The sequence below is a fragment of the Schistocerca americana genome, chromosome 8 (genome assembly GCF_021461395.2).
Source record: "Schistocerca americana isolate TAMUIC-IGC-003095 chromosome 8, iqSchAmer2.1, whole genome shotgun sequence".
Lineage (NCBI taxonomy): Eukaryota > Metazoa > Arthropoda > Insecta > Orthoptera > Acrididae > Schistocerca > Schistocerca americana.
The window spans coordinates 359239850-359249099 of NC_060126.1; positions in this window are offsets into that span (position 1 = coordinate 359239850).

Sequence of the window (9250 nt, forward strand, 5' to 3'; positions counted from 1 at the left end):
TCTTAGCGTTGCATCAAGTTTTCAATACCCTCGTTATAGAAGGCAGCCGCCAGTGCTTTCCGTCAATTCTCCACGCTCGCCTAATGTTGTCTTCATAGCCAGCGGTTCATGTGAGCAGAGATGAAACTCAGAGGGAGACAATTAAGGGCTGCAATGTGGGTAATCAAATATTTCCAATTGAAAACGATGCAGGAGCATCTTCATTGCCCCTGCAGAATGCGGCTGAGAATTGTCTTGAAGAAGAAAACGCATGACAGTTATATAATGTTGGCTGCATAGCTTAAGGCGAAATTTCTCACCAGGCCCTTTACTTGGCTGGAGACATTATTGTTCTAGGTATCTTTATCTGCTCCCTGCGTGCTCAGAACTAAAAAGAACGACGTAACGCGATCGATGGACATACTAGAGACACTGTCCGACACACCTGACAAAAAGTCCTCGGATTTTCACTGTGGTTTCCATTTCGAGACCGATTGTCCCTACTTTCTGAATAACCCTCGTATCATATTTTATCCTTTTTAGCAACAGAACATATACAATTTAGATGCTGGGATGTCATATGACAAATTCGTATCTCGGTCATTAACACAGCTTCAGGAGAGCAAGTAAGGATAGTCCGTTGCCGGCTGATGTTCCCAGCACCACAGATGCAGCTGTCTCTCACCAGCGTAGGGATGGGAAAAAGGCTTTTTTTATTTTTGCCTAATAACAGGGTAAAAAACGGGCATATCATTTTGCCTTAGAAGCAGTGCAAAAATTTCTGTTTTTTAAATAAAACTAATTTTAAAAACGAGCATTGTTTCACAAAATTTGCATTGCTTTGAAGTAATCTGTTATTATAAAATGATTGAAATGGCTCTAAGCACTATAGGACCTAACATCTGATGTCATCAGTCCCCTAGACTTAGAACTACTTAAACCTAACTAACCTAAGGACATCACACACATCCATGACCGAGGCAGGATACGAACCTACGACCGTAGCAGTGGCGCAGTTCCGGACTGAAGCGCCTAGAACCGCTCGGCCACAGCAGACTGCTCAGTTATTACAGAAAGTGGGAAAGGGAATCGGTGCTACTGTAAATACAACTCCAACAGTTAGAAACTAGCAACACCCACACACGCCATAAGAATCGGCACAGAATTAATGAGTCAATAATGTACCGGTTGCCGTGTGGCGTAGCCTGTTAGACGGTACGTGTCAACACAGAGTGCGCGAGACTTGCATTTACCTGATCTATAAAGTAGTTGTTTTTTTTTTTTTTTTTTTTTTTTTTTTTTTTTTGCTGTCATCCTCATACTTCGGTTCTGTTGCAGAATGGTACCTCCCTAGTTTGCAAGTATTTTACGAAGTACAGTAGCAATGAGGTTCAGTGCTCCGTTTGCTTTAAAAGATTAAAAACGGTAGGAGGCACAGCAAACTTGTGTCATCATACAAGGAGAAAACATCCACTACGTTCCGCGGAAGAGAAGGTAAAATTTGACTGATATACCTATTACTTTATTGACATGCTATAGACAAGGTACAGTAGTCAAGTCCTTAGTTTTGTGGTTGCTTCAAGATGAAAAACTCATACCGTACAAAAGTGACGATAAAGGGAATCATTAATTTGTGACCTTTCGGTCCCTCCCTTACCACACCCGTCTCCTTCACCTTTGCCATCTTTGCTGGAGACCATGAGACCAGTTTCTGACACAGCCCCAATCTCATATCACTCGAGATCTCCTACTGCTTCACCTTCATTAGAATTTTTCAATTTTTGTGCAAAGTCTACGGTCATTACTGGAGATAACAGCAATAAAAAACCGAAAATCTGTTATTTCAAAAACAGGTTATTTTGAGCGGTTTTAACAGTCAGGCTAAACTGGAGAAGAAAATAAACTGGTGTAACCGAAAACCGGTTCTTTCAGCGATAAGCACCAGCCCTATATCAGTGCCAACAAGTCGCCCGCTTTTGCCGTTTCACCACAGACGTCTGCACCCTTCCACCATCGGCCCGTCTGGGGACCGTTTCCAACCGCCCCAGGCCGCATGTGCGTTTGAACGAAGTCTCAGCACCTGACCTTAAACTGCCTGTCTACTTACTTGCTTCATTACGTGGCAAACTTTCAATTCAGTTGGTCTGCTGTAGTGTAAAAGTAACGTAATCCGCTTATTCTAGCACAGCTAGGTAATGGCATTACACATCGAATAATGCTACCATCAACTTATTCCTAGATACGATTTCTAGCTAACAGAACACTGAACTTCTTTCTTAGTTCGAGAGCTCAGTAGTAAATCTTCAGAAGCAAATGTAGCGTCTGGGGCTGTCAGCAGAAGAAGCAGTTGTGCACAGGACGTTATGTCGTTATGAAACTATTTCTAAGCGCAGAAAACTTAAAGATGATCAGTGGTACCTGAAATGACTGGCAGGCAAATCTCAGCACACGTAAGTTTGATATAACGCTCATAAACTGGCGGAATATCCTCGTGTAATTTGACGCGGAAAGATCGTCGATCAGCTACTGCATAAGTCAAAGTCGTCATATAGCTAGTGGTATCAGTCCGGATACGATCATACAAATTTAGCTGGGTGGAAGTCACACTGGAAAAAATCGGAATCACACGCTGAGGAAGTGCTACTCACCCAGGAAGGAGATCGCTCATAAAACACTTGTTCGATGAAGTATTGAGTACAGTCCGTCGGTAAGGTGCATTAAGAAGACACTAAAGAAGATTCAATCTGCAGCTGCGTGTTTTTTCCTGTGTCTGTTTAGTCAGTACAAGAGAAGTATAGAAACGCTTACCAGAACAACCGACAACAAAGGGCTGTGCGTCGAAGGCAGCATTATTCTCAAAAGTTTCGCAAGCTAGACTGTGGTACCGTACCCTCTGCGACGACCATAGTGACTTAAAGCCTCATGGTAACCGTGTAAGTAGAAAACAATTTAACGAAATTAATTCTGTAAAACATCCTCAGTTTTGTAGTTTTCATTTATAAATCACAATGTGTTTATGTCGTCATCAACGAACCAGTATAACTTACGTAGGACACAGTCTGATCAACAATACGAGATAAAGTATTGGGATTATCCGCCTAGTCCTCACAAATTAACTGGCTCATACAATAAAACACTTATTTCAATTTTGAATTTAATTCCAAGTATCATGAAAGCGTCGTTGTGCACATGATGGCATTAAAAGACAATAAAACGAATTGCAATTTAAAAAAGGGTGGAAACTATTAACTTTATTAAAAATAAATTTCCTTGATTCGTGGAACGTTTCGCGACAGAGATAATTAAAGCCGAAAAGAAAGGGATGGTATGGAAATCAGTTCAGTGAATAAGTTAACATCTTTAAATCCGTTCCATAACTTAGTGAATAGCTTGATATTCGCTCACGAAGTGGAATTTTGTTAATTACACTTCACAGGATTATTGCAGAAAAACGAGGACAAAAAAGAATAATGAAAGACACGGAAGTAATTCAATTTTGTGAAACGCTATCTCTGAGTGGAATGCCATAAATCAGCGGACAATGAAACGGGGATTAAAGTTACACAAATGAGGTCTCCTGCATTGTGTTGTTAATCGGAAGAGAGTAGCATGAATACTCGGAACAAAAAGGCCGTCTAAATGTATGGAATAAGAATCTACGGGTTGCCAGTTTTGATGAACCTTTCTTAACCGTCAGCATTTTGTGTGTTACTCAAGCAGGAATGTCATGAAGAGACTGATTAGATTTTTAAGAGAAACCCCTTCCGATCGCGCAATACATTATTTATTTGGCTGTCAAAATTTGTTAAAATATAAGACATAGATGCTGTGCTACGGAGATTAAATCAACCGGCATACTGGCTCTGCATATTGGAAATATGTGAAGTTTCATACTGTGGTGTATGTAAAGAATGGCATCCTTGGATACCCGTGAAGATGACAATCCTAAGGAAAGAATAGGTGTGACACCCATCGTCGTGGAAAGAGTACTCAATTTTCTACGTATTTAGATGATATGGCTGTTACCGAGCCATCAGATGTAAGCATTTAGGTTCGGAACTTACGTGAATACTTTCTTCCACACTGGGAAACGCACTGTATTCACACTAAGTAGGGACCCACAGTAACAATAAAAAGGAAATAACGTACGAAACTTGTCGAAAAGTCTCTCAGAAAGGAATACTTTAATCGACTGATTTCTCGGGAAGAATTCATCAGTTTTTTTTCTGAAGACAACGTAGGCAATTGCCAGACAACCACGAATATAGTCTGAGGTGTCATTTGTTTTCACACTGCCGGCCGTGGTGACCGAGCGGTTCTAGGCACTTCAGTCTGGAACGGAACGATCGCTACGGTCGCAGGTTGGAATACTGCCTCGAGCATGGATGTGTGGCATGTCCTTAGGTTAGTTAGGTTTAAGTAGTTCTAATTTTTAGGGGACTGATGACCTCAGATGTTAAGTCCCATAGTACTCAGAGCCATTTGAACCATTTTTTTGTTTTCACCCTAGGACGCTTTTGGTTGACATCCGCAGTACCCTTACATCACAGCAGTAAGTCGACGATATTCTACTCTCCGTTCTGTTGCTCTTCATGGCTAGACATCCTGGGCTTACATTTCAGCAAGATAACGGCCGCCCGCACTCGGCTAGAGTTTCTACTGATTTTCTTCGTGTTCCGCAAACCCTGCCTTGGCCAGCAGGGTCGCTGGATCTCTACACAGCTGAGAACATTTGGTGCATTATGGGCAGGGGCCTCCAACCATCTCGGGATTTTGACGATCTAACGCTCAAATTGGACAGAATGTGGCACGATATCCCTTAGGAGGACATCCAACAACTCCGTCAATCAGTGCCAAGCCGAGTAACGGCTTGCATAAGGGCCAGAGGTTGACCAACGCGTTACTGACTTGCTCAATTTGTGAAGCTCTTTCTCTCTTCAATAAACCATTCATTTTCTTCTGAAATTGTAATCATTTGTTTGTTATCTACCGATTTCCGTCCCATTCTGATAAATCCATCCTTTTTAGAGTGTACGTGAAACTTGCTTAAACGGTACAGTAGAGTAGGACAACAAATCGCTGTCACAATCACAGTAGCAGAATTTATGTACATAAACTCAACCACAAGTTCACAACTTGAACCTCTAAACACAAATCACAATCGAAAACTAATCGCACAACAACTGGAATACAACGTGCGATAGGAAACTTGTCTCTGTAACAATTGTACTTCCGTAATAAAAAGTGGACATGTGTTATATGGAATGTTTTATCTGAATTAGTTTATCTCTTAAAATATTAACGACTGTCGGAACAATAAGTACGGAATGCTACTGATTTGGAGAATGTAAAATTGAGATGTAGATAAATTGCAGAATATTGGCAACATCTACCTAAATTATCAGGCACTAAGACAGTGGTCCCAACCTTTCTTACACCTTTCTCCTCTCCCACATTACCATCAAACTAAACTGTAGAATGAAAGACTTTCCTTGGAACACTTTTATTTTTAAAATGATGGAAGACGAATGATATTCACTTTGTGAGCGTGTGTGGAAAGCAGGGTGGAGGGAGGAGGGGCTGTAAGCTCTACCCACAGCTCCTTCTCAGATAAGAAAGCTAACTATCTGCAGTGAGGGTAGAAGCTTGTTACAAAAAATACTTCCCTTGAATTACTCCTCTCTACTACGGCACTTATACTTGACTTGCACACTGCTACCCCACTTAAAATCAACCAAGTTAAAATATGTGCACTATACTTATTGTTCGTAAATCGGTTGATTGCTGCACTCCTTACTTCTGAAGTGACGGAAATTGGGCGACTTCAGGCTGTTAATGCTTAACGTCTGACCACAGCCACTAATAATAATAATAATAGTGTGTACAGCACATTAGTAGTCCATATGTAGTTATTGCTGTGTCGTGCAGTCAATTAATTCAGTTATCTGTATCGAAGCGAGCAATGAAGTAATTTCTGGACTTCTGCAGTTACTATCTTCAGCTACAAGAAGACATTTTCTTCAGATATTTATCATGTCTTACGCATATGTCTCACTTTTATCGACAGCGACGTACGGGACAAAGCACAACATACGTGTGTAGCCGGTGGATGATGTGAGGAATCTGTAACCTCTACTGCATTAATGCTACTGAGCAAACGTAACTACTGATACCCTATATAATCAATGTTACAACTTTACAAAATTGTGAAAATAGTAATGATCTTCTGAAAACAGTTTAGTTTCGTGACTGAAGCATAATCGAATCGTATGGTTTTTACCCCTCAGAAAATCTCATTTTATCCCTCAGGGGTATAATTACCACCTGGTTGGGAAACGCTGTTCCAAGACACGTATCAGCATGTACTGATTTTTCCTTGGTTTATTTTTAATGTTTGCCACTTAGGACCTTGAAATAATGCATGCTGCTAGAAACACAGAATACCTTACGTACCTACGGCAAACAATCAGGAAACGGAATTTCGTGTATTAGTAGACTCTGAGTACGTTTCTCGTTTCAGGATGAGAACAGTCTACCTACGGCACCGAGGAACAGCCCCCTCAATAATAGGACCACCCACACTATTAACTAAGCATGAGCGTAAATATTGATAGTGCGTTGCAGCCCCATTCCGTGTGGATCATGATGTGTGTAAACTATTCAGAGCGCTTAATCGACCCTGGCGCCCAATGCTCGATCGATGTGTTTGGCGTGAACCCCACGCGTCTAAATTCAAAGGCTCCCTTGTTCGCGACGTAGGCATGTCGTCCTTCTCTCGTCGTAACAAATGTTTCAATCAGTGATTTTATCATTGGAAAACAACAGTGTAAGCTTATTCCATTCTGCTCTACAACCTCATTTCCCCTGGACTGTGGTCTATCCCCGAATAGGCATGGAAATATACACTGTAGCGCTAAAGAAACTGGTATTGGCATGCATATTCAAATATAGAGATATGTAAACAGGCAGGGTACAGCGCTGCGGTCGCCAACACCAATATAAGACAACAAGTGTCTGGCGGAGCTGTCAGATCGGTTACTGCTGCTACAATGGCAGCTTGTCGAGTTTTAATTGAGTTTAATGTGGTGTTATAGTCGGCGCACGAGCGATGGGACACAGCATCTCCGAGGTAGCAATGAAGTGCGGATTTTCGCATACGACCATTTCACGAGTGTACCGTAAACATCAGGAATCCAGTACAACATCAAATCTCCGACAACGCTGCGGCCGGAAAAAGATCTTGCGAGAACGGGACCAATGACGACTGAAGAGAATCGTTCCGAAAATTGCTGCAGATTTCAATGCTGGGCCATCAACAAGTGTCAGAGTGCGAACCATTCAATGAAACATCATCGATGTGCGCTTTCGGAGCCGAAGGACCACTCGTATACTCTTGATGACTGCACAACACCAAGTTTTACGCTTCGCCTAGGCCCGTCAACACCGACATTGGTCTGTCGATGACTGGAAATTTGTTGGCTGGTCGGACGAGTCGTTTCGGATTGCATCGAGCGCATGGACGTGTATGGAGACAACCTGATGAATCCACGATCCCTGTTTGTTAGGAGGGGACTGTTCAAACTGGTGAAGTCTCTTGTGCGTTCCGACGGACTTCGGCTATTCCAGCAGGACAATGCGGCACTCCACACGTCCAAAATTGCTACAGAGTGGCTCCTGGAACACTCTTCTGAGTTCAAACACTTCCGCTGGCCACCAAGCTCCCCAGACAGAAACGTTATTGAGCATGTCTGGGATACCTTGCAATGTGCTGTTCATAAAAGCTCTTCACCCCGTCGTACACTTACGGATTTATGGACAGCCCTGCTAGATTCATGGTGTCAATTCCCTCCAGCACTACTTCTTCAGACATTAGTCGAGTCCATGCCACGTCGTGCTGCGGCACTTCTGCATACTCGGGGGAAGGGGGGGGGGGGTGCTTACACGATATTAGGCAGGCGTACCAGTTTCCTCTTCAGTGTGATATATATATATGTGTGTGTGTGTGTGTGTGTGTGTGTGTGTGTGAGTGTTTTTAAGAGCAAATTTACGAAAAGAATTTGAATGCTACTGTAAACGTTCAGAGAAGCAAAATATTTGGAAGTATGTCCTCAATTACAAACAAAGTTAGAAGGAACTAGGAAAATTTATAACGATGACGAGAGAATTACCACACAGAAAATGACAGAAGCGGCAATCGAATCTTCGAGGTGATGTTAAATAATCGGTAATATGTTATATCGTCCATTGGTGGAAGACTACTTCGAAAAAATGTACTTTTGTTATTAACAGGGACTGTGGGGGAGGGGGGGAGGAGGAAGGGGGGAGGGGAGTTGAAGAAGCAGTTGTGTGCATACAAGAGAATTTGTGACAGTTGTACGCAATGACGCTTGTGTAGCCATGGAATGTGTTGACATTTGTCCTGTGCCCAAGACACTTTAAGAAGTTTCTTGCTTTCACTTTCGTTGACTTCGCCACTCGCAACCTGACTGTCACAGTTAAACATAACCTAGCCCTCGTGCTAAGCTACATGTCAGTCTGCCACCGCAACCAGATCTTTGTTTTCTTTCACATTCGTTGATTTCGCCAATTAACAACCAAACTAACACCTTCAAACATAACCCAGAACTCTGGCTAATTTCCAGATCAGTCCGTCGGTCTCTCATCACAACCAGGATTTTTGCTTGCGCACTTGTAGGTTTCGCCAACTCAGAAACAGAAGAATCGCTTATCCTAGCAAGAGGCTCAGGCACAGCAGAAATACCTATCTGCAGAAGAATCACTGCGCAGATTAATGTTCCAACCCACATCCAAGGTACCTTAAGCAATTACTTACGAGAACCGCCTAAAGAAGGGTCCTGTATTTGCGTCACCTTTCCTTGGATCCTTGCAATCTAGTTCAAGTCAAAAAATAGTATAACAGTACTCTGAGCACTTCGTGAAGTTCATTTGCAACATGAACCTCTTGGCTTAGAGATATAGATAATGCGAGATCTGCACACTGCATGACAGATAATGACTCAATTGTTCATGTAAGCAAATAGTATGTTATGGTACACAAAATCCGCAGGAACGTGCGGATAGCTTAAAGGTAGGCAGCGATGAGCTGATCGCTGCCTAGCCCACTCATACAAGTCTACCTATATGTCTTACGTTGCCATCTAGACCGTTCCACAGTGGACACGAAATACAAGGAGTGTCCTTTACAACGAGATATTTTGAAACTGAACGATGCAATGGCCCAGTTGCAGCGTACGTCACTCTTAAATCTCCC